Here is a 25,733-nt window from a genome sequence, read left to right as displayed (position 1 = left end):
GGATACTAAAAAGAGCTCTCGGTTGGTTTCAATAAAAAAGCGGGGCAATGTTGGCAGCTGGTTTGGCTGCCCCATACCCAGCATTACAATCTTCAAAGGAAGAAAAAAAAAAAATAAATGTAACCTTTGACCTTCTTCAGGTGCATCTTTTCAAACTTGGGAATTTTTTTTGATTATTTGGATTATTTAAATTTCTACTCTCATCTTTGTTATATTCATAAATTTCCAACTGATGTAACCTCTGACCTTCCTTAAGTACTTCTACAAAACATTGGTTTAGTTGCCCCCCCCCCCCTTCTCAAAGAATAATTTTTTTTTTCCTCCTGAAATTTAGTATATTATTCATTCTGAGAAATACTAAGCAAGAACATACTTTGCGGGTGTTTATTTTGTAGTTTTTTACTTTTAGTTGGAAAACGCGCGCACGCGCGCACACACACACAAAATTGCCCATTATATAATATATTATACCTGGGCAATACCAAGTTTCTCTGCTAGTAATTAATGACATGAGTTTGTTTTTCCCATTTCCTCCCATCGTCTCATTTTTATGTATACGATTGTAATTGATCGAAATAAACAAAACCTACACAGTTGTCCGACTGTCGACATATTATGTCTCCTTGGTCTCGCAAGTATTGACTTGCTTTATCAGCGTAACCTTTTGGTGACGTTCCGTTTCCATCAGGTTTGCCCTTTTAAGAAGCTATTCCACTTTCCTATTGGTCTGCAGTTTGAATAAACCATTTTTGCAGTAATAAATCCATATTTTACTAATGAGTCACCATTAATCAAGGTTAAAAAGCTGCTTGAGGATAAAGGTTAATGTAATGGATAGATTATCAGTTGAAAGGTGTTGAATGATGGAGATTACTGTTAGAGGATAAAAAAATGATGAATGGAATTACAAAAAACAAATATATATATATATATATATATATATATATATATATATATATATATATATAAAATCAGTCACACACAGTACTGTTTCGTTGTTTCACAGCTCATCAATGTGGCTAGACAAGCAACTACTTCAAGCCAGGATCGAAACCCGATCGCCCAAACGACAGTCGGAGCTTTTAACCATTGCACTAATATATATATATATATATATATATATATATATAATGAGGTGATTTGAATAAGTTTCCGAACATTTTTGTACAAGCGCTTTTATTGATAGTACACACATGAAATTCTAGTCTCCGTCGAAGTAATACACGAATGGACCGGCTGTACCAGGTGGCAGCGAGAGACATTTTAAGTGGTGCCAAAAGTAACGGTAATAAAAACTTTTAAAGAAAAAATGCCGACCCGAATTTTTGTTTATTTCTTTCCTCTTATTAATTTATTTTATTGTGGACTATTATCCTCATCTTTCTTAGATGTTGTTTTACAACGTTTTGGCCAACTATTCCTCTGGCCTTCGTTGGGTTGTAACTGCGATGGGATAAGAACTCCGAATCTCCTAACTGCATTCTCAGCAATTACTGCTATCCATAGTTGTTGTCGTCTCACCACGTTTTGGCCAAGTAAACCTCTGGCTGGCTTTGGGTAGGATTGAAACCGCTATCTAATATATTTACCATTCGGTACGGACCAGACGATGGAAGATCAGATAATAAAATAAACGTTGATTTATAAGACCAAAAAATCCAACCTTGATCGCCCTTCGGGGCCCGTGGTGCAGTGGGTAGAGATGTTGAATCTCTACGGTTCCAGGTGAGAATTCTCTGAAGATAGCAGTTTCAATCCTACCCAAAGCCAGCCAGAGGTTTACTTGGCCAAAACGTGGTGAGACGACAACAACTATGGATGGCAGTAATGATTAGATGGATTTGCAATGTGAAATCTGACCGATCCCAAGACCTCAGGTCAGTGAATTTGGTGAAAGCACTACATTTATGCAGCATAGAAGTCGTCCAAAGGATGAATTGATTACATTGGAATGGTCATGTGGAACCTTCATCGTCCCAAATGAATTCTTGTAGAATCATGAATGTCTTAAGTCGCAGGCTGGTTGGCCGGCCAAGGAAAATTTTGAAGCAAAAAAACAGATTCCTGGTAGATATAATAATCTTCTTTTTTTTTTTTTTTTGTTTACACGGTGGTCACCACTTATCAAGGCCCGGAAGCCACTCAGGGATAAGGGTTATTACAAGTACAGTACGTTAGTGTGGAGATTTAATGAAGTGTTTACTTAAGGGGGCGGTTCATTAGGAATTTGTTAACGTTGGACTTGAAGACATCGACGTTCTCCGGAAAAAAATTTCACTTAATTTCATCAAGTAGTTTTTTTTTTTTTTTTTTTTTTTTACAGGGGAAAAACATGTTTTTATGAGAGTGCGTTGCAGGCGGCCGTCTTGGATTTATAAAAAATTTTGTATGAATTTTAGAAATAATAAATAGTTAAAGTGCTGACACCCCTTCCCATCTTTAATACTAGCTAAATCGAACATTTTGCTCGGTATCATAACAAATTGTTTTTTCGTAGAGGCGGGGGCCAAGGATCATTTCAGTATTCTGTTTTCCAGTCCTGAACCAGGTCTTCAGTTGGCTACCACAGCGTTTCTTCCAGTCTGGTGGTGGTGCTGGGTCGATGGCTTCATGGTCACCTGGGTTTCAGTGAAACGCCTGGCTGAACCAGCAAAGGAGGGATTGTTAAATGTTTTGGCAGTGAGAGACCTATGATCAGATGGATCCCTAATGTGAAATTTGACCAAAACCAACACATCAATTCAAAGAATTTGCTGAAATCACTACATTTGTCCAGCATGAAGGTAATCCTAAGGATAAATTGATTATGCTGGTATGGTCATGCGGAATGTTCATCTCTTGGATAAACCATTGGAGAAGCATGGATGTTCTATGGGTCCGAATCCCTGATATCTCAAATTTCAGGTCTATAGACCAAAAAGTGACAGTTTTGTAGGGAACATTCCACACACATAAGGTAACTTTTATCAGGGCTCTACTGACAAATTTATATTGAGTTGACCTTTGACAGCTAAATATTTTTGTTTACTAGCCAAACCCATGTGATTTTTGGAATATGACATCTTTGTTCCGTGATTAGTATGTATGTACATCATAAAGATTTTTTTGTATTGTTTTTCTTTTATTTTAAACAAGTGTAATTTTAAATATGCACTAAATTTTCTGGTGAGACTTGGAAATGTAAACATTGAAATTTCTTCAGATGGTTTTTTTTTAATAGCCTTCATTTAAAGTATATTCAAATACTTTGACTCTGTTTATATTATTAAAAGAAATAAAGATTGAAACGACTTTTTTTCACTCAGTAATGAGCTTTGAGTCTTAGTTAAGGCATTCATCTAGGAGAAGGTAACTGATGACATCGGCAGCAGGGCGTTGGATGGCCATGGAAGAGGATGAATCTCTAGTAGATCAATGACTCTATAATATTAAGAGTTACGTTATTCAACTGCAGCTATGTGGATGATCTAAGTTCAATGAATAGGTGCAAACAGGTGAGTCAGATGCCACTGCGATGTGGAAGGTCATGGCAACCCACGGTATGTATTCTGCCAGGTTCAAAATTATGTGATGTCTTCAGAGGAATCGTACCAACAATAGATTGAAGCCATGATACAGGAAGAAGAATGAGCTTTGAAAGATTGTCAGTAAAAAAACAAAATTGCCAGAAGATAAGCATTTTATTATTTCTAGTCGTCCCCTTGAAAAAAATGACTCACAAATGTTAGTTTCTTTTGCAACGTAAAACCTTGTTTATGTATAGTTAAAGGAGGTTCAGCACCTATAGCTTTCTTTAGTTAGAAAGTCGCTAAGAGATTTGGGACCATTTGCAGAAGCAAGGATATCCTAAATTGCAGAAAATTTGGCTGATCAAGGAAAATGTGGAAGCCTTACCCAGTTCTCTCTCTTCGTTTAAAATTTTCATCTTCTGAATAAACCTTTGTAGAAGCATGGATGTGTTGAATCGCAGGAAGGTTGGTTGCAAGTGATTAGACAAGACTGCACACTGGAATTTGGAGACTGCTGACCCACTGGACTGTAGAATGAGTTTGCATAATATCGGAAAACGTCCAACTTAACAAGGGGAAGGTGATATTAAAGGACTAAAAATCATTTAAAGGCAAGAAACACTCTTGCATGAGAGACACAAAGTTATATAATTTTATTAAGGTAGAGTTATCTTTTTTTTTTTTTTTTTTCTAAATAGCTATTTAAAAACTAATTCGCAGCTGTTTTATTATATCTTGACCCTTGTATTACTATTTGTCTTTCTTTTTCATTTTTTCTTCTTCTTCCTGTCTTGTCTTGCCTAATCTTCCTTTTCTTATGACAGTTCTCTCTGAAAACTGATGCTTTTCATTGTAAAGGCTAACACTTCAAACGATTAATAGAAGGTAGGGGAGTTATGACTTTTGTTTCATTAAAGAATGACTTCCTGTCTCTTTTCCCCTCCCACGTGTACACTTGGCATTTCAGTTAGTTTTCACTTAGTTGAACTTGATTGGAGTCATTTAAAAAAAATTTTTTTTTTTTTTTCCCACTGTCTTCTCTCTCACTCACTCACCTAGTTGTGGGGTAGAGGCATTATCTCCCAGGTTGAGAAATTCATCTTGATTTCAGTTGTTTTAGCCTTTTGTGTCTCCCATCTCTGTTTCATAGTCTGTGGCATCATCCATTGGACTACCCCTCAACTCCCTCTCCCGTTTGAGGATATAAAATAATATTGAAATGCAAGTAAACAACAAATGGTGTAATGATGTCTGTTGCGTACATCCATGGGATGGTGGTTCTAGCTCTTCCAAGCTGCGACCGTTTCTTGGTGAGAAGACACCTTTTGACCTTCAACCAAGACAGAAAATGATGTGCAACTGACCTCAAATCCAGCACTGGTTCCACTGCCGCTCCATTTGACACCGAACGTGATCAAATTTCACATCCATCCAATTATTTAAGCAAAAAAAAAAAATGTTAATTTCCTTGTAAAATAGTTTGACTAAAAAGCTATTAAATTATCTCCCCATTCTCTTTATTTCTCATTCTCTCTCTCGTGTGTGTGTGTGTGTGTGTGTGTGTGTGTGTGTGTGCGCGTACACACCTTAAGATTGGTAGAAGGAAATCGAATGGAGTGCTCAATTATTAAAAGTGCAGTTTAAAACAAAAATTAAATCTATGATGTAAAGGGTAGTTGTCTGTTAGTATATACAGCTAAAAATTAAAAAAGGTCTGTTAGTACATACAGCTAAAAATTAAAAAAGGTCTGTTAGTATATACAGCTAAAAATTAAAGGTCTGTTAGTATATACAGCTAAAAATTAAAGGTCTGTTAGTATATACAGCTAAAAATTAAAAAAGGTCTGTTAGTATATACAGCTAAAAATTAAAAAAGGTCTGTTAGTATATACAGCTAAAAATTAAAAAAGGTCTGTTAGTATATACAGCTAAAAATTAAAGGTCTGTTAGTATATACAGCTAAAAATTAAAAAAGGTCTGTTAGTATATACAGCTAAAAATTAAAAAAGGTCTGTTAGTATATACAGCTAAAAATTAAAGGTCTGTTAGTATATACAGCTAAAAATTAAAAAAGGTCTGTTAGTATATACAGCTAAAAATTAAAAAAGGTCTGTTAGTATATACAGCTAAAAATTAAAAAAAGGTCTGTTAGTATATACAGCTAAAAATTAAAGGTCTGTTAGTATATACAGCTAAAAATTAAAAAAAGGTCTGTTAGTATATACAGCTAAAAATTAAAGGTCTGTTAGTATATACAGCTAAAAATTAAAAAAGGTCTGTTAGTATATACAGCTAAAAATTAAAGGTCTGTTAGTATATACAGCTAAAAATTAAAAAAAGGTCTGTTAGTATATACAGCTAAAAATTAAAGGTCTGTTAGTATATACAGCTAAAAATTAAAAAAGGTCTGTTAGTATATACAGCTAAAAATTAAAGGTCTGTTAGTATATACAGCTAAAAATTAAAAAAGGTCTGTTAGTATATACAGCTAAAAATTAAAGGTCTGTTAGTATATACAGCTAAAAATTAAAAAAAGTCTGTTAGTATATACAGCTAAAAATTAAAAAAAAGTCTGTTAGTATATACAGCTAAAAATTAAAAAAGGTCTGTTAGTATATACAGCTAAAAATTAAAAAAGGTCTGTTAGTATATACAGCTAAAAATTAAAAAAGGTCTGTTAGTATATACAGCTAAAAATTAAAAAAGATCTGTTAGTATATACAGCTAAAAATTAAAAAAGGTCTGTTAGTATATACAGCTAAAAATTAAAAAAGGTCTGTTAGTATATACAGCTAAAAATTAAAAAAGGTCTGTTAGTATATACAGCTAAAAATTAAAGGTCTGTTAGTATATACAGCTAAAAATTAAAAAAAGGTCTGTTAGTATATACAGCTAAAAATTAAAGGTCTGTTAGTATATACAGCTAAAAATTAAAAAAGGTCTGTTAGTATATACAGCTAAAAATTAAAGGTCTGTTAGTATATACAGCTAAAAATTAAAAAAAGGTCTGTTAGTATATACAGCTAAAAATTAAAGGTCTGTTAGTATATACAGCTAAAAATTAAAAAAGGTCTGTTAGTATATACAGCTAAAAATTAAAAAAGGTCTGTTAGTATATACAGCTAAAAATTAAAGGTCTGTTAGTATATACAGCTAAAAATTAAAAAAGGTCTGTTAGTATATACAGCTAAAAATTAAAAAAAAGTCTGTTAGTATATACAGCTAAAAATTAAAAAAGGTCTGTTAGTATATACAGCTAAAAATTAAAAAAGGTCTGTTAGTATATACAGCTAAAAATTAAAAAAAAGTCTGTTAGTATATACAGCTAAAAATTAAAAAAGGTCTGTTAGTACATACAGCTAAAAATTAAAAAAGATCTGTTAGTATATACAGCTAAAAATTAAAAAAGATCTGTTAGTATATACAGCTAAAAATTAAAAAAGGTCTGTTAGTATATACAGCTAAAAATTAAAAAAGGTCTGTTAGTATATACAGCTAAAAATTAAAGGTCTGTTAGTATATACAGCTAAAAATTAAAAAAGGTCTGTTAGTATATACAGCTAAAAATTAAAGGTCTGTTAGTATATACAGCTAAAAATTAAAAAAGGTCTGTTAGTATATACAGCTAAAAATTAAAAAAAGGTCTGTTAGTATATACAGCTAAAAATTAAAAAAGGTCTGTTAGTATATACAGCTAAAAATTAAAGGTCTGTTAGTATATACAGCTAAAAATTAAAAAAAGGTCTTAGTATATACAGCTAAAAATTAAAGGTCTGTTAGTATATACAGCTAAAAATTAAAAAAAGGTCTGTTAGTATATACAGCTAAAAATTAAAGGTCTGTTAGTATATACAGCTAAAAATTAAAGGTCTGTTAGTACATACAGCTAAAAATTAAAAAAGATCTGTTAGTATATACAGCTAAAAATTGAAAAAGGTCTGTTAGTATATACAGCTAAAAATTAAAAAAGATCTGTTAGTATATACAGCTAAAAATTAAAAAAGGTCTGTTAGTATATACATCTAAAAATTCCAAAAGGTCTGTTAGTATATACATCTAAAAATTCCAAAAGGTCTGTTAGTATATACAGCTAAAAATTCAAAAGGTCTGTTAGTATATACAGCTTAAAATTAAAAAGGTCTGTTAGTACATACAGCTAAAAATAAAATGTACAACATATAATAAACAACATTTAATAAAATAAAAAAGATATATATACAACGAACGCCTGTAGAACCAAAGTTTACACTTTGATCTCCAAAATCAGGGTGTCAACTCGTTTCTGCACATTGAATTTGCGCAGGGCTGAATTAGTGAAAACAAATTATATTTTACAGAGCCTTACATTGTGAGTGAAACAGTCGGATTTGCGAGTAATTGTTTTTTTTAAAGTGGCGACTAGAAATAATGAAACGCTTATCTTTTGGCGATTGTGTTTCTTTCACTGACAATCTTCCAAGCTCACTACTGAGTGAAAAATATCATTTCAACTTTTTTTTTTTTAATAAAACGAACAAAGTTAAATTACTTAAACAATAAAAGTTTAATAGAACAATATCAATATACTGTTTTTTTTTTTTTTTTTAACAAACGCAGTTATAAAAAAGATCTGAAGAAATTAGTATGTTTATACCTTCAAGTATAAAAGTATATATAAAGTTTGTTACATATTTAGAATTACTTATTAAAAAAAAACAGAAAAATCTTTATGATGTACATACTCGTCACAGAACGAAGATGTCATATTCTAAAAATCAAGTGGTTTTGACTAGTAACTTTTCTATTTGGCTAGTAAACGAAAATATTTAGTTGTCAAAGGTCAACTAAAGATAAATTTGTCCATAAAGCACTGTTTTAACTGATCAGAAAACTTTTTGAATTTATTCGAACTGGTCTTTCTGAGAACCTTTAAAGGGGCCAGATTTTCTTTCAAAGAATTGAGACCAAAAACTAATTAATTGAAATATTCCCAAACTTTATCACTGAACTATTTTCTAATATGATAAACAAAGAACATTGATTCTTATAAACAACTTTCAATGAATTATATATTTAATTGAGCAGAAAAGTTTTGATAACAATTTTCTGACCCATGTAACTCACTGCTCTTAATCGATTCACATTTCTTCTATTGTCTCAGCCAATGAATCCCCCTTGTTAGTCGCGTGAAAGCGACTCTATAAGTCACTCGGTCGGTTGGTCGGTAACACTTTTGTGCTTGGCCTTTTTGGTTAAGATCAAAGGTCTGTTCTTAATAGATGCTATTCTTAGCTTTTTAAGCTTTTCTTGGCCAAAATCAAAGTGTAGTATCTGTTCTTACTACATGCCGTACTTATTGTGATATAAAGTGGGGGATCACTTTTTTGTATTAATTTAATGTAAAATGATCACCCACTTTACAACCAGTCAGTCTCAAAACCATTCAAGTCATTCTTCAGATCATTCAAGTTGTTTTTGAAGGATTCCAGTTTATTTTTAAGCATTTAAGTCATTCTTAAATCATTCAATTCATCCTTAAGTTCATTAAAGTCATTCTAAGTCATTTACTTTTTATTTAAGTCATTTCAGACCATTTTTCAGTCATTTTAGTTTATCTTTAAGAATTTCATGTCACTCCTACATTCACGCATTCATTCATTACATGAGAGCATGTGACTAATGGCTATCGGCCTTGTTTTTATAAGAACTCTAAAAATATTCAGGAACATTTTATGTTTTTTTTTTCCCTATTGCTGTAAACTTCCATTTTGAACGTATATAAAATTATCTCTTTTGCGAATACATGCTTTCTTAACTCATTATTTTGTTTATCTTATAATAGGTCTCTCGTTTTTTTTTTCTCGCGTTTGATTATAAAACCTGCAAAATTTTTCACTAAAAATATTCCTCTCATTACAAAACATCCATAAGTAAAAGCCCAAAGCTAGTGCAGAACGCCCCTTTTTTTTTTTTTTTTCTTAATCAACGTAAGCTTGGGAAAATAATATTTAGAAATTTAGAGTCAGCATTTTTTTCAAATTGAATGATGCTAACTCTCGATTTAATTTATCGCTTCTCAACTATTACCATTTCTCTACAAACAAACGGGTAGGAAGTTTTAGTAGTGCTCTGAAGGCCTAAGTTTTATTCTTTTTTTCACTCTTCACATAAAAAAATAAATTTCTCCTAAGTCTGTATGTGAGAAACCTAGCACTATTTAGCATCATCTATTTGTGTTTCTTTTATGTCCCGGGCAATACCCAGTAGCTCTGCTGGTTTAAAATAAACATCAAATATTATATACTAGTGGGGATACCTGGCGTTGCCCGGGTGTGGAGAGGTTTTATGGTAACGGTATTGAGCAACAAAGTCCTAAAAAAAATACCCCCCCTCCAAAAAAAAAAGAAAATAGCAGTGAGTACCTGCGCAAAAAAAAAAGTAGTAAGCAGGCAAGCTCGAATCTGTAATGCGATAAGGAAAAGGAAGTGAAAAAATACCAAACTGTTTAGTCACTGCACCCACTGTGGCATACAATGTCACTGTCGTTCAAATTAAGCTTAAGCAAGGCGTATAACTTTGCAAAAATGTTGACGAAAAAAATGATCCTCCTTGTAAAAAAAACGGCCCAGTTGATTATGAAAGAATTAATGCTTTTTTGGATCATTTTTGGATATTTGTCACCCGAGAGACTGAGCTTTCAAACGATACCAATTTTGTCAGTGTTGGTCGCATGTCGAAAGTTTTAGTGAGACATACAGGCATACATACATACATGCACTAACATAGAAGGTGAGATTTATATAATAGATAGAAGATGGTGTTACAGAAGATTGGATTGAAACGGCAGGATACCATCAATTTCAAATTTGAGAAAAACTGCTGCAATCAAACTTTTTAATTATTTATGAATACAAGTGCAGATTTTATTTATTTTTGGTACTTGTGCAGTTTATGGACTGTGCTTTTTTATTTTTGTTTCCAAATTAATTTCAATTTTTATGGCATGTTTAATAAATTGCAAGGTAAAACTATGGAATAATTAAAAAATGTGCATATTTGCTTCAGTTTGTGTCTATCTGTTGCATTGCATTTTCTATATAAATAAAACGGTAAATGTATGTGTGTTGGCCTGTATAAATATTTAGCTGCTAAAGTTTGTAACTACTGGTTACACAACACTGAAGTTAACAGGAAATAATAATCCTACACCAAGGACGGTTTATAACAAGTAAAATCTTTGCTTGGATGAATAACGTGTACAGATATTGTGGCAAGTTGAAATATAAAATGTTCATTTTAACTTGCCGACATTTCTATTATGCATAAACTAATCTATAATATAAAAGCGAAAATGTGTGTGCACGCATTTTTGTGTATGTCCGCCCAAATTTTTTTTTGGGGTGGGGGTCATTAAATCTTGCAACTTTTTGTATACTGTCTAGATTATAATATGTCCGATTTACGAAATGAAGTCGTCTGAATCTTTTGTTACAAAATTCGCACTGCGATTTCATTTTCTCTCCAGCTCTCTGTCAACATTTCTTCACTACTATGACGTGATGTTTGACCTAGAAAACCACACGTTCACGTTCGTTTAAACACCTGCTTTTTTAAACGTTTAATTTCACCCTTCCTTACTTCTCTGCTATCAACTGCGTGTTTTTTTTTTTTTTACAAGGAAGGGGGGGGGTCACTTTTTTTCGTTGACATTTTTTCAAGTCCTTCAAACCTTGCGTCAATGACGTTGCATAAAAGACACTATTTCTACCGCCCGTGACGTCACAATCGCAGTGGGTGCATCGATAAGACTGTTTGCTTTTTTTTCACCTCTTTTTTCTCTGGTGCGTTACAGGTTCGAGCCGATTATTTTTTTTTTTTTGCGCTCGCATGAGTACTTGCTGTTTTTTTTTCTTTTTTTTTTTTTTTGAACTCGCACGGGTATTTGCCGTTTTTTTTTTTTTGATCGCCCAACACCCTTACACACACCCGGGCAACGCCGGCCACCCAGGCTAGTCATAGCTAAAAGTGATTTAATTTTATAACTTTGTCTATCTATCCTGTTAGTTCGAATGAGAGCACTAAATGTTTTAGTTTTGATTCTAACTGATGGCACCCAAGTCACTTTTTGTCTTTTGAAATCAGTACTATATCTTATAATATTCAATAGAGAATTGGTTCTACAATAATAAATATGAAATCTGTATGAATTAAAATATATTTAAGCGGATTTTACGACCGTCAAGATCGGGTGCCCATCTGCTAGTCCTTCAATAAATTAACTTCCTTTTACAAATTTCATTAAACTAACAACAAGCGAACGAATGAACAATGTTTGACTTGTCATCTGACGTAGACAGATGCCATGTGTTTAAAAAAAAAAAAAAGGCTAAAATTTTTATATCTTATTTTAAAAAGGAAAAAATGTAGGTGACTTCAAAAGTAACCAATGAACTAGCAAATTCGTTCACGCGTGACAATGTCCTCATTGTTGTAATTCTTTCATTCAGAAATTGGCCACGTGTGTTTCTCTAGCATTTGACACCTGTCTCATAGGCAAATTTGGGTGTATCTCTCACAACTCCGGGTTAGTTTTTTTATTTTTATTTTTTTTGGTAGGGGTTAATTAAGGGCATATGTGTGAATATCTATTTACCCAGTCTTACTTGTTACTCAGCTGAGAATTGATAAATTAGGCTATTTGAATTTTTTTTTTAATTACGGAAATCGCTCTAGACAAGGCATAAAACCACTTGCTGTAAAGCGCTAAAAAAACCCCCAACCTTTTTCAAGGTCAAAAACTCCCCAACAGCAAGTGTTAGATGAATAGATTCTGACGCAGAAAACGGCAATTTTTTCCCGTTTGTCAGAAACATTTTTCATGGCATATGAAGACTAAAGGAAAAAAAAAAAAGGGGGAAGCAAGACTGCCAAAAGTACTCAAGATCCACTTCTTACTTTCCTCAAAATTGTAATATTGAACGATTGTTCTGAACTTTGATGTAACCTCTGACGGTTTTAGGTGCATCTTGCAGAAATCTATATGTAATTTTGAACAAAACCGTTTGTTTAATCCACGGATGTAGAATCCAGTATTCTGCATGATGAATCCGAAGAAAATTGGAGGTTAAATTCGTGGAAATGAGAACAGTAGTCCGAATAATCTAATAAAAGTTCAGCTTATTGGATTTTAAAATCATATTCTCATTTCAACAGTGGATTGAATAATACTAGACTAGACTCTCCAACCTTGGTTGGACAACCAGTCTAGGAGAAGGAAACTATGAATAAATACCAGTCTTTCTCTGATTAGCCTGGCATTGAGTCTGAACTTCTCACTGCCACTGTGTTTCAACTGACAATCTATTAACTCTTATCTTTGAGCAGCTCTTGGTCTTGATAAGTAGTACTCATTAGTTTAAATCTCAAACTTTTGTGTGTTTGTATGTCCGCTAAAAACCTTTCTCGTCCACATCGTATACACATGAACGCGGCATTGTTCTTATTTACAATGCCTCCCCATGGGACAGAGTTAGACACCAGGGCCGTTTTTTAACGTGGAGAAAAGGAACAAAAATTAAAAATTTTCTCAGTTGTGAAGGACTTCTCCTCCACTAACAGGGAACAAGAAATTGAAGTGCAGCATCTGAAGAACAGATACTATACTTCGATCTCGGCCCAAATTTCTCTGACAAAATATATAAATAAATAAAAAAAATGGAAACATTGTACATAATTTCGTGTAGAAATATATCCTTTTGTATAAAGGCAAGGGTGTGGGGGGGGGCAAATAAAAACCTTGCTTTCGGCAAGCCATGCGCGCTAACCATCGTTATATTCTGTTAAAAAAAAAAAAGATTGTGACGTTTTAACGTTTGTGTCCTCCTGTTCGCTTACTAACGTGAATTATAGTGTTCGTGCCGGCAGGTGTTAATTTTTTTTTTTTTTTTTTTTTTGTTAACGGATAAACCCTAAAGGAGGTTGATTGCTTCAAATACCTGAACTTAATGTTTGTCACCAGGTTGAGGGATACGATGATATCAGCTTCTGAATCTACAATGCCTGGCATGCCTTCAGTTGCCTACAACTCCGTCTGTGGTTTGTCCTTAGATCACAATAGCCACAAAAGTCCAGATTTATTAGGTGCTTGTTCAGACGATCCTTCTCTACACTTGTGAGACCTGGTCGATGATATCTCCACAGTTAGCATTTGACCAATACTATCGCTGCCAAATTTTGCAGGTCTGTTAGCTCCATTTTGTCTTCAATACCCAAATCTGGACACATGCAAGATCATCCCCTTTAAGCAAGCTCTTTTAAAGAGGAGACTTTGTTGGTTTGGTCACGGGGCATGTTGTAACCCAGGAGAGTTCATCCACGAAGCAATAGCTCCAGAACCATGCAAAGATTGTCAAAGATGCCTGAGAGGCTAGCTGAAGACGTGGTTATACACCATCAAAACCAACGTGAAACCTATCTCTGGTCCACTGGTCTTGGGACTGGCTACCTATAATTAACTTAGCTATTGCGAACCGTCGGACACCGTGTATTTTATGGTAGAAGCCGACAACCCATCCTGTGTGAATGTCGCCAAATCAAGAATTTGTTCACGCGTGACAGTGTCCTCATTATTGTAATTCTTTCATTCAGAAATTGGTCACGTGTGCCCAACTTCCCTGTCAAATCCAGGTGCTGAAATCTGGTTTGTTGAGCAGGGTATCACTTTCAACCACTTTTTTTTTTTTTTTTTTTTTTTTTTTTTAATGGAAATCGCTCCAGACAAGATTTGAAGCTACTTGATGTAAGAATTAAAAAAATATATATATACAAAATACTTCAGAGTGAAAATCTAGCGAATAATAAGTGTTAGATGAATAGATTTTTACCCTGTGATGGTTACGAGGTTGCCAAAAGTAAACTCAAAGTCCGCTTTCTACTCACAAGAGGAGACGTTACTACTTCCTCTACTTTATTGTTTTTTTTTTTTTTATGGAAGGTGCTCCACTATTTCGTTTCTCCTCATTGTAAAAAAAAAATTGCTACAAGGACTTGTCTTTCTATCACAACTACAAATAGCTTTTCTATCTTTGTCAGTGTGCCTAACATCACACGAAATTATCACTGAACTAAGCTTATTTCTTTGTTGAATTCATTACTGCTGGACTGCTTCCTTACCGATTACAACCTGGTCTTCTTCAAGAGGTAAGATATATTGTGGACTAAAGATAAAGCCAGATCAATCCATCACCGTGAATACCACACCTAAAAGAAATTTGCTGTCGTCTTCATGCTGACATGTGTTGGATGGCTTTCAGATATTAACTTCCAAACTAATCTTATATTAAAACCATTTTTTTTTTTTTTTTAAATTGAATTTTTTTGAAGTTTCATTTTTCATTCAATTAATAGGGAGGAAAAAAATCAAAATCACATTGAAGTTGTATATTCATTCTTTTATAGACTCTTGTCCTCATCTTCATAGTTATTGCTTCACCATACTTCAACCAACTTATCCGCTGGCCTTCTTCAGGTAATTAAAAGAATGAATACATAAATTATGAAGCCTCATCTCCAAGAATTCCCCTCCAAAAAAAACAAAACTTCAATAACATTTAGTACTGACCCGACAATGGAAAACCAAATAACACAAAATTAGATTTATAAGACCATAAAATCTTGATATTGCCCTTTGGAGCCTGTGGCACAGTGGATAGTAATGTTGAGTCTCTATGGTTCCAGGTAAGCATTGTCTGAAGATAGCAGTTTCAATCCTACCTAACTATTCCAGAGGATTAGTTGGCCAAAACTTTGTGAGACAGCAACTATGGAAGGCAGTGATTACTAGGGATACAGTTACAAGACTCGGCATTCCTATCCTGTCGCAGTTAATCACTTGAAGAAGGTCAGAGGATGAGTTGGTCACAAGTGGTCCAACAACTATGAAGATGAGGATAACAATGAATGAATACACAAAGGATTCAAAAAAGCAAAACAAAAATACAACACATTGAAGTTGTCATGTAATTCTACATACACATTCTAAAAACAGTAGAAAACATAGGCCTGTATAGTTTCTTCTATTTCCCAATCATGAACAAATCTAGGCCTACTTTATGCAGATCAGTTAAGTATGCTACATATGAAGAGTTTTATTCATATGTCCTTCATTAACCACATTCTTAAGTCTGGGTTGATAGCTGAGAATTCTTTGATCGTATTGAAAACTCTAAATTCAGCATTGCCTCAGAATTCAGAGTTGGTGATTGAAACCTTAAATTCACCTTAAGGTTCTAGCTATTCATCTATGTTATTTTAGCTTGAATTAAGGGGAGGGGGGGCTATTTGTACTGTCTTCAGGGTGTGTGGAAATGTGCTCAAACTTTTGACAGCATCAAGACTCTGAGGCATGGTAGACTTTAAACTTTAAACCCAGGTTTATTGGTCATCAACAAAGGTAAAACTGAAAAGGAATAAAAAAAAAAAACAAAAAAAAACATGTAGATACAAAATGAGGACAAGGTAGAGATGAGGAGTTCATGAAAAACTTAGTCATAGACTTAATAAACTTACAGAATAGAAATCATTTTGAGCATAAAGAATACTGATACAAATTATGCTTTCTAACAACCAAGTTCTGAGATGTTAGATAAATAGTTTTACATATGGTGGGAAGTTAGACAAAGGAAAAAAAAGTACTAAAAAAATAATACATTATTCAATCCTATCATTAGAAGAAAGGCAGTAATTCTTACTGGGGATGCTTGAAATATACGGCATAATTATGTTGGAACACAGGTTCCCATTAGATTACCGAAGTTAAGTAATGTTGAGCCTGTTCAGTACTTAAATGGGTGACCATTTGGGAATTCCAGGTGCTGTATGTGCTCTCAACTTATTTCAGCATTGTTTCCAGTCGTTTAGCTCTTCTCATGGCCACTGGACTCAAGCAGTGCCGATTCAGGAGAGATGTGGTTAATCCTTGCTTCATAATTACACGTGCAGCTATCCTTACAGGGGGTATCTATTGTCTTTCGATTCTGAATGGAGGCTTCCGATGCTTGAAAAATGTTGAGATGCTTAGAGGTATCAATAAAACTATGCTATTAGAGCCATGAGAAAAGTAGTTAAAAACTTTACTGGTGACGAGTTTGAAGATAACCAGTAAGAAATAGGAGTCAAAGATGCAGGGGATGGGGAGATAAAATTTAAAAAAATAACTCGCATATTTTACTTAAGTAAAATAAAAGAAAAACGATCTCTGGAAGCAAGCAACGCACCTGAACAGAAAACACAAAAGCAGTAGTCAACATCAATTTATTTAGAAATTGGTTAATACTAAGTTGATTATAGATGGCGTACCGTTTGACGACTGTCAATGGCAGTCAGATGACCCATCAAATCCTGTCACATCCACACTAGGCCAGCAACAACAAATGCATGACAAAACGGTGCGTGTGATGTATTTGAACCCTTTTTGTCAGAAGCCTGCTTCTATCAAAGCCTATGTATAATAATCTCTTAAGAATGAGGACATAAGACAGATGTAGTTTCTTCATCTTTTATTTAGCATCCGTAAAGATCAGTGTTAAGACGATTAATTGTGAATTGTAAAAATCAGAACTTCTTGGGGTATCAAAATCAGAAATATTTTTGCCTATTTTCTGATGCCAAAGACTTATTTTAATTGCTATTTTATTTTATTTTTTGTCATTTTTGTTTAAAACTTAATTTTCCATTGCTGGTACTAATGATAAATTGATAAATACCTATTGATTTTCAATTACTGTTGAAACTAAGCTTATAAATCAAAGAGTTATTTTATGTTTGCGAAAATATAAGCACATAGTACATGCGTTTTTACAGTAACCCAAAAATAAAAATAAAACAAGAAAAAAACACTCTATAGCTAAATATTTAGAGATTTTAAAAGAATCAGAATTTATAATTGTATTGGAATCGAGAATTTAGAAAAGAATTGGTAATTGTATCAGAATCTGAAAAATATTGGAATTGTCCCATCATTACTGAAGATGTGGAACCAATGCAAATAGGACACCTGTTATTCATTCATATATGGACAGATTACAGTAGTTGTCTCTAATGAACATATTGGTACCATTGGATATTGTTTCCATTGTAACAGTACTTCTTGCTGGAATGCTTTTTTGGAAAAGAAACTGAAGTAAATTAGACTTTTTTTTTTTTTATATAATATAAGAAAGAACATGAGATAAAAAGCAAGAAATGGTTAGTCAAAATCAAATCGATTTGTCAAATATATTGTTACATTTTGGGTCTAACATGGGAAATCAGACAAGATAAGTTTATTCATTAGATTTGTGAATGGAAAAATTTAAAAAAAAAACCCCAAAAACCAGCAAATGATCAGAAAGTATTGGAAATTCACCCCCCCCCCCCCCTGCAACAAAAAAGAAAAATCAATGCCATAAGAAACGCTTGTTTATTTACCGTGTCCCAATGCAGAAGATTAGCAGCTAATACTTACGTTCATCTGACTAGGTTTGGTAAAAGAAAAAAAAGAAATAGTTGAAAATTGATATGTGAGCCCATCCAATATCTCAGCTGACTTGATGAGTCATTGTCTTTGTGACAAATTGATGGCATTTATTTCTTTACTTATTTACAAGTCTACTGTTTCACCCACCCATCTCTCTTGGCATGTACGTCTTCAGTGATGTGAAATCTCTGCTTTTTTGGCTGAATTTCGTTTTTTTATAAATCAGGAAAGGCGGAATTTCACATTTTCTTTGAAAAAGTAAAAAAAAATTAAGAAATAAAAACTTTTTAAAATTTAATTTTTTAAGCATAGTGTTTTTACTCGTATTTTGAATTTTCGATTTTTTTTATCTTCTATAATATAAATCTCACCTGTTTAAATGTATGTATGTTTGTCTGTCTAAAACTTTTGACAGAGGCGACAGACTTTCACGAAATGGGTATCATTTTGAAGCTCAACGTCTCTGATGACAAATATCGAAAAATTGGCCAAAAACATTAATTCCTTCACCCTCAACTAAGCAGTTTTCTACAAGGAGGGGTTGATTTTTTTGCGTGCCATTTTTGCAAGTCATCATATCGGTTGGATTGACTTTACTTAATTTTAACGTTCTGAACTTCTTGTTGCATATTGGAGTAGAGGTAAGACATCAGATTTTCTTTCACTTTCTTTTCTGCCTTAGCGTCACGGGTTCGAGCCTGCCTCTCCTTTTTTTATTTTTTGCTCAACACACACCTGGGCAACGCTGGGCACCCAGGCTTGTCTATTATAAAGGGTCCTTGTGTGTGCTTATGGTAGTCATTTTTTTTTTTTTTTTCTATTCTAACTGAACTGAGTTGATACTCAATTTCTTTTGAAAATAAAACGCTTTAAAATATGTTAAAACACAAAAACTTATCTATATATCTTTACTTTAGTAACCATTATTTGTTGCATATTTTTGACATCATTTTTGTGCTGTTGAGTAGAGTTAGCAATACTCATCCTATTTTTTTTTTTTTTTTTTTTTTTTTGTCATTTAGCTCTGTTTAGAAGTCCCAGGTTGAGAAATTCATTTTATCTGAGTTATGTTGTCCATTGGTTATTTCTATCTCTGCATCCTCCATGAATCCTTGAACAACATCTTATGCCACTATGCCCCAACACCGTCAGAGCCTAAGGGACCGCGAGAATATTTTGAATCATTTTAAAATTATTTTTTAAATAACTTTGTCACAGCAACATGACAATCCCCGTTATAGGAATGGCCATGCCCAGCAGCAACTTGATGACAGGTGTTTGTTCCTAGATTTATTCACAAATCTACTGTTGCCACAAATATGCGTGGGCACACAAACCCACACATTTATAAAATACCTGAGATGGGAATACTTCATTCTACAAGTAAACCTTGACCAAATATTCAAAATAATATCATCTTCAAAGCTTGAATGAGATACATTTGACAGCCATACACTGATTCATACGAGGAATACTCCACCTTCTCTAGTGATGTTACTTCAAAAGTAACTGCATTAGGCTGGATACTCTACCAAACCAGATGAATTGTCTTGGAATTCGGTAAGACCAAGAAGAGACCACAATAAAGATTGACTGTAACAGAGTTAAAGTTAAAGTGGTCAATTGCAGAGAAGAAAATTGTTCTTCACTGACTCAACGTACAGTGAAATCATGTTGACACAGCGATTCCCCATTAGATCACGGAAGTACAGCATCATGTAGCCTGGTTAGTATTAAATGGGTGACCATTTGAGAATATCAGCTGCTTATCTTGGCATTGTTTCCAGTCATACTAGACTTCTCCTTGTCACTAAAATTAAGCAGTGCCAACTTAGGAAAGGAGATGTGTAATCCTTGCTTGATAATTCAATTTGTCGTCCATCATATCTCCAGGATGATCCAAGTCCACGTTGTTTGACAGATGACATCCTACTAATTAAAAATTTGATAGAGAATTTTTTATGGAACATTCGGATATTTATTTTCTATAGAACTAGCGGGGGGGGGGGGTACCAGCGTTGCCCGGGTAAGGTGTGGGAGGGTGTGGTTAAATCATAAAAAAATGGGAAATAAAGGATAAGCAAACGTAATAACCCTGTTTAAATATTATTAAAAAAAAAAACGATGTTAAAACGTAAAAAAATCAAAAAAAAAAACAAAAAAAAAGCAGTGAACATGATGACTCCCCCCCCCCGAAAAATGGCATAAATAACCCTGTTTTAAAATTAAAACTTTATGAATCGAATCTTACATCTCAGCTTGAACGTGGAATCTTAAGATAACGACGGTGCTACTTAACCGACTGGCCTTTGACCGCGTCAGCGAAATTAGGTTTTTTTAAAAAAAATGTTTTTGTTTTTTAAATATTTAAACTAATTCAAGAGAGAACGTTTTTTGCGCATATTTGTATGGCTAAATTGTAATGAAGGAACGATTTTTTACTATCCCTCCCTGTAGAAAAGTGCCCAGTTGAGGGTGAAGGAATTAATGTTTTTAGCCAATTTTTCGATATTTGTCGCCCGAAGAGTCAAGCTTTAAAACGATACCGATCTCGTGAAAATCTGTCACATGTGTTGAAAGTTTTTGCGAGGCATACAAATACACACACACACACACACAAATACACGCATTTTGCCTTTTATATATGTACTAGCGAGGGGTACCCGGCGTTGCCCGGGTGTTTGGAGGTGTGTGTGGAAACTCCGGGGGTGGGGGCGGGGTTAAAAAAATGTTTTGTAGGTAAGTATGAGGATTGGACCCCAACCGTTGAGACAAAGTTGTAAATTAAAGTGTGAAAAAAAAAAAAAAAAAAAAAAAAACGTGCGACGTTAACCATTGCCCCACCGCGACATGCTAACGAAAACATGTTTGAATTTATTTAATTACTTGGATTTGGCAGGTGCCCGTTTTAATCAGGTCAAGTTTGACTGCGGGATAGTATTTCATTTACTGCTGAACGCTTTTTTTTTTTTCCCCCAAGATGTTATAGGAAAAAGACTAACCCACATGCGGCGAGCGACAAATGTTGAATATTTATCTTCCCGAAATCGACCAAATTAAATAGACAGGCGAGCTTCGTTGCTAACTCTGAGATATTACGATTTATATGTGATATAAAAAGTTTTAAAAAGTTGTGAACCGACCGACCGCTTCTCTGAAAAAAGCCTTTTGTAGACATACAGAAAAAGCGAACACACGTACATACATTTTCGCTTTTATATTTATAGACTAGCAGGGGTACCCGGCGTTGCCCGGGTGTTTGGAGGTATGTGTTGGTGGGGTGGGGGGTAAATTAAAACAACCCTGTTAAAAAAAAAAAAAAAAAAACGTTGGCCGGTTGTTTGGAGGTGTAAAAGCAAAAAAATAGTTTTAGTAGAAAGGTAGGCTTGAACCCCAAACGTTTGACACGGAGGTGGAAAGGAAATGGAAAAAAAAAAACGTGCGACCTAACCATCTTGACCACGGGAACAGATGAAGTGATAAGTGTTAAGTTGACGTTTATAAACCGAAATTAGCAGGTGCGACAACGTCAAGTTGCGGAAGCCCGTTTGTTTTCCCCGCTACGCAGCAATCAAACAATAAAAAAAACACAAAAAAAACTAACATAAGGCAAACGAACGATGAAAACAGAAAAACGAACATGTGAAAAATGGCTTAAATAAGCCTGTTTCGATATTAAAATTTAAAAAATCAGTGGGTACCCGGATGTTTTTGGGTGTCGCTAAGAATAAGCGAAGTAAAAAAAAAAAAAAAAAAAAAAAAAAAAAAAAGCAGAAAAACGAACGTTACATGAAAAATGGCTTAAATAACACTGGTTCAATATTTAAATTTAAAAAATCGAGAAAAAAAAAAAAAAAACATCTCACACCACGATTCGAACCCAAAACGTTTAGATAATGAACCAAGGCCTTAACCAACTGAGCTAACGCGACGTACATGAAATTTGTTCGGTTTTTCAACTATTTAAAGTAAATCAGGTCATGACGTCATCTGACGCATGCGTAGAATCGGTCATTGTCACGAGAGGACCATTTTTGTTGAGACCCCCCCCCCCCGTCAAAAATTGTCGATTTCGGGGTGAAAAAGTTAACGTTTTTGGCCAATTTTTCGATATTTTTCAAGCAAAGGATGGAGCTTCGATGTGATACCGAGTTTGTGAATGAATTTTCGTTGCGTCTGTTGAAAGTTTTTAGCAGATATCCACACATACATACATTTTCGCTTTTATATATATAGACTAGCGGGGAGGGGGTACCCGGCGTTGCCTGGGTGTTTGGAGGTGTGTGTGCTCGGGCGGGGGTGGGGGGGGGGTGTTAATCAAAACATAAGAATAAGTGAAGTAAAAACAACTAAACTAAAAAAACAAAAAAGAAAACAGAAAAACGGACGTTAAAACTTTTTAAAAAATCTGAAAAATAAAAAACAAAAAAAACGTGAAAAATGGCTTAAATAACCCTGTTTCAATATTAAAATTTAAAATATCGAAAAGAAAAAGACCTCACACCATGATTCGAATACAAAACGTTCAGATAATGAGGCCGCGCTCTAAGCAACTGAGCTAAGACAACGTCAGTGAAATTAGGTCACTTTTTAAAATCTTTAAACTAAATCAGGTTCTGACGTCATTTTCGCATGCGTAGAACCGAACTCGTCAATGTGTATCAATTTCAGGTTTCAAAAAGTTTGTAAATATGATGAAAGGATGGATGAGAGTTATTGGTTTAATAGATGTAGAACAGTTGAGATAGTAGGTTCAGTTTACAGGGGCAAGCAAATGAAAACCTGGGGGGGGGGGGAAGTGATAAAAATTGACTTGAGAGAAAGAGGGATAAAAAAGACCTGGTCAGATAGGTTAGTTTGGAAGACAATTTTTAAAAGCTGTCTAATGTATACCAGCTTGTCCAATGGGCAGTAAACCGTTTTTTGGTTTGTTTGTTTTTTTATAATAATGCAAAAGACATGAAGCCACTTGATGTAAGGAACTAAAAAAAAAAAAAAAAAAAAAAAAATTACTAAAAGGTCAAAAACCAAACCAAACACCATTAATGAATATTTAAAGCATAAAAACTTTTTTTTCCAAAATTACTGGATTCACCATTAAATAACCTTAAGTGTTGGTATGCTGTAAAGCAAAATAACCAAACCAAATCTCTTGAAGTGAAAATATAAATAAAACTGATTTAAAAAAAATGCTATGTGCATACTTTAAAGAGCTTTACCACTTGCTTAAGAACAAATTTCCACTATTTTTCATGATCTTGAGTCAGTCTTTCATTTAATGCTTGTGTTAGACTTGGATAGTATGGCTATATTAAAAGAATGGACGAGAGTTCTTGGGTTAGATGTAAAAAAGTTGAGGCAGTCATGAAAAACATAGCGATAAGAGTTTGGGAGAAAGAAAGGGTAAAGATCGAGAAAGGGATAGGTTAGTTTGGGAATCAATTTCTAAAAAATCACCCAACACCTGTCAAATATAATGATCATGAATTATACGGAGTTCTCTCTCTTGAGTTCTACAAAAATGTAAATGTATACTAATTAAATTATACAGCTTGTATGTGTGAGTGTATATGTGTTTTTTGCCTCCATTTAAATTACACAGACATAAGGATCCACTGTGAAGTAGAGGCCAGATTTATGGGAGCATCTCAAGTGGGGAGTTGTGCAGCGAGATGCTTGTTCACATTGCATTTAAATTTCTGCATGTTCATACAGTAGGAAGCATGGCGGGAATACCAAAGACAACCAATTCAAGAAAAGAAATTATTAGAATAGAAAGCCTTTTTGGGAATTTCTCCTGTGAAGTAAAATACTGACATGAAGCTTTCTAGCCTCATAAAGGGAGGATGCTTTCTTAGCAGCAGACTAAAGTGAAAGTTTAAAAATTCTTCACAAAATTTGATTATGAAATTAAAGTCGCTCAAAATTATTTCCATTTCTTAACAAGTCTTATTTCCAGCCAAAGCTTGTTATATATAAAAAAAAAGAAGCGATTTTTGTTGTAATCAATTTGATTTCCAAAAGCTTAAATAGTTTAACTTTTGATGGAAATTTGAGCTGAATCTTGCGGAACCATTTTATTTCTGCAATTGTTCAAAAAGTCAACACCCTGCCCACTGGTGAGGATTATTACCCAGGAGTAAATAAACTCCCATAGGTCAGCTCATTATGAGAATGGTTTCACTTTCTCTCTCTCGTCCCTGGGGGTTGAGCCAATTTACCATTATACTTTTGTTTATCCAACTTGCTTTTCTGTCTCCATTACCAGTAAACATTGTTCAAATGTCTGTAGAGTTAGCATTTCTTAAATTCAATGAATTGAATGAAAAAGCAGCAAAATCAAAAATAGTAAAACAAGATGGGGATTCAAAATAATTTACTTATACCATTATATGGCCATTGTTGTTGAAAATGAAAAAAATAAAAAAATATATCTCAGCCAAAATTATAGTCTGATAAAATATGTATGGAAAAAGCAAAATTATTTATTTATTCATCAAAGTTTTGTTTTTATTTCAAGACTTTCTTAAGATTGATTTGAAGAAATAAAATACAAGTGCAGTATTTGAAAATATTTGGTGCGTTTCTGACGCAAAAAAAATATTTTTCAGATAAAATATAGTTGTTAGAATTAAAAAAAATCTGGTGCAATTATGACATAAAATTTTTTTTTCTCAGATGAACGATGGCTGGTAGGAATTTAAAGTATGTGCGTTTATGAAATAGAATTATCATTATTTCTGTTGTCACATCTTGTGTCTGGCGGTTGTTTTTGCCGATTTTATGCTTATAGGTAGGTCATAACCAACAGAATATCAGCATCAAGATCGTGCAAAGGGGGGGGGGGTACTAGAGGTACCCAAGCACCTGCCCCCTTTTACTCCTATTTGAAAAGTGTCCTTTTCAGAGGAATGTGTTATAGGCCAGTACCCCACTGTTTTATCTGTTATTTCCATGGCAGGTGCTCGTCTGAACTCCAATCTCTGGTCCCCCCTCGCCAATCTTTCACGAAAAACACCCGTCTAGCTGAATCCACTGTGAAAAATTTCCCCCACTCTATATCTGTGCCTAGATCAAAACGTGGATTCCATGAACAAAGCTTCTTTCTTAGAACTGCACGCCTGTGGAACTCTGTTCCGTATGCCTGCTTCCCATCTGACTACAACTTGGATGTCTTCAAGTCCAACGTTAACAAATTCCTAATGAACCACCCCCTTAAGTAAACACTTCATCAAATCTCCACACTAACGTAATGTACTTGCAATAACCCTTATCCCTGAGTGGCTTCCGGGCCTTGATAAGTGGTGACCACCGTGTATAAAAAAAAAACAAAATAAAACGGTATCTTTTTTTTTGTTTTTTTTTTTCTCGCCACTTGAGCACCTGCCCTGAAATAGTTCTCTGCATGTCACTGATCAGCATCCTCTTTTCTCAGTCTTCTAGCATTTTCCGCAGGATTATCATTAAAAATAATAATGTTGATGTTATGCCCACAGTTTTGTTTACGATGTGGTGTAAAATATATAGCTTAGCTCTAAATTAAAAGTTCTGTTCGTTTAGTATTAATTTGCTGATTAATGGAGATAAATTGTAAGATCGTTATTTCCATGGCAGGTGCTCGTCCAAGCTCCAATCTCTGGTCCCCCCTCGCCTATCTTTCACGAAAAACGCCCATCTAGCTGAAACCACTGTCAGTAATCCCCCCCCCACTCTTTATCTGTGCCTAAATC

General features: G+C 34.1%; 1 protein-coding gene and 1 pseudogene across 4 annotated transcripts in view; both read left to right on the top strand.

Moving 5' to 3' along the window:
- LOC145265375 (putative receptor-type tyrosine-protein phosphatase mosPTP-1) overlaps window positions 1-25,733 on the top strand; it is a 475,862-nt gene that overhangs the window by 17,411 nt on the left and 432,718 nt on the right. The window lies entirely within an intron of this gene.
- Window positions 16,252-16,369, top strand: LOC145265915 (5S ribosomal RNA; annotated as a pseudogene).

The sequence above is a fragment of the Euprymna scolopes genome, chromosome 40, assembly GCF_053919585.1.
Source record: "Euprymna scolopes isolate OS-2025 chromosome 40, ASM5391958v1, whole genome shotgun sequence".
NCBI classification, from domain to species: Eukaryota; Metazoa; Mollusca; class Cephalopoda; order Sepiida; family Sepiolidae; genus Euprymna; species Euprymna scolopes.
Note: the sequence above shows the minus strand (reverse complement) of the source record. Positions and strands in the feature narration are given on the sequence as shown.